Raw genomic sequence first — 1,585 nt, forward strand, 5'->3', positions numbered from 1 at the left:
TTAAGTTTAAAACACATAGCTTTTTTAAAGGGTAATTATTGCCCCAGTAATAAATTACAATAGATTAATTCTATTAAATATCAAACTAGGATTAATTTTCAAAATGTTTTGACTTATTTATATGTAAATGTTAGAGTGTCAAAAAAAGTAAAAAAAAAGTAAAAAAAAATTTGAATTAACCTTAAACATTTTATTAAAATAGGTTTAATTATACTTTATGTTGCTTTTATAGCAATACGTATTTAATGGTCAATATGTCTGACAAATGTTTGATTTTACAAGTTTCTCTCCTCCTTTATGTGCGCTGAACCATAAAAATTACAAATAATATCAATGACATTATTAAAGAAAAACAGTTGATCTAATTAAATTTTACAAAAAGTAAGATATATTTGTTACAAAAAGTAAGATTTGTTTATTACGTAATATTTGTAAAAGAATTTATTTTTTATTTTTTTAAATCTCGCTTATATTTTAACTTATTTGAATATTAGAAGAAAAATTTATCCAACGATACTAACAAAATAAATAATGTAAATATGTTTTTAATAATAATAAAATAAGATAAGAGTAACTAAAATTTTAATTTTTTTCTTAGATTTAATATTTATCTTCAGCAGTGCATTATTTTTCTGTAATTATGTTATGACATGTTCCGTGAATATCGAAAAATGTTCAATGTTCAAAATACATGTTTGAACATAATCTTGAATCGAGTTCTTAGAACGTTACATATATTCCTAATTACACGGAAGTAATTGTAACAAAAACGTTAGGAAGCCTGGTCGACGCATTCCGTTCTGTCGCGATCTTAATGTATCTTATCCATCCGTACATTGACCTACCCCAACTGGGGAAGAGGAGGGAAGTTGCACCATTGAGATATTGCTCAGCTGCAGCCGCGTCCCTTGAAGGGCTGTGCGTTACGTCATCGCTCATGGTCGACCGTAGTTGGCACGCAGCTTCGCCCTATGCAGACATCCGTGTCTGATTTATACATCCTACGGGTTCAAATACTATTCGGCAATATGAATACTAGAATGTTTCTTTCGAGTTTGAAAATTTAAAAAGAATGATTTCTCTAAAGTAAAAGTATCAGTTTTGTAATAGTTTGAACTACACTTTTGCATTTAGTATTCTCGAAATTAATATAATTAGACCGTACATTTCTTTATTACACATCTCATTTCGTTATTATAATAATTTTTAAATTTTATTTTAAACAATTTCTGTCCTTTAAACTTTAAAACTTACATAATAATTTATGTACATGTTTTTGGAAAAGAATTTTTTATAATGCAAAATATTACATGTATATTAAATAATTAAGTCATAGTGTCAATCTAGTCATATATTATTTCAGAATTTTATATCAAGCAAAGTCACATATGCTTTATAAAAATTTTAAAAAAAAAAATTCAAAATTTTTAAATAATTTTATTAAAATATAATTATAATGAAAGCAGAGATTTTTCATGTGAAACAAGCAACTAGTTTTAATTATTTTAAGTTTATTATCTTAAGAAATCATCTAAACAGAAAATATATTTAAAAAAATAGATAAAATTATATATATATATATATA

The sequence above is a fragment of the Atta colombica genome, unplaced genomic scaffold, assembly GCF_001594045.1.
Source record: "Atta colombica isolate Treedump-2 unplaced genomic scaffold, Acol1.0 scaffold226, whole genome shotgun sequence".
Classification (NCBI taxonomy): Eukaryota; Metazoa; Arthropoda; class Insecta; order Hymenoptera; family Formicidae; genus Atta; species Atta colombica.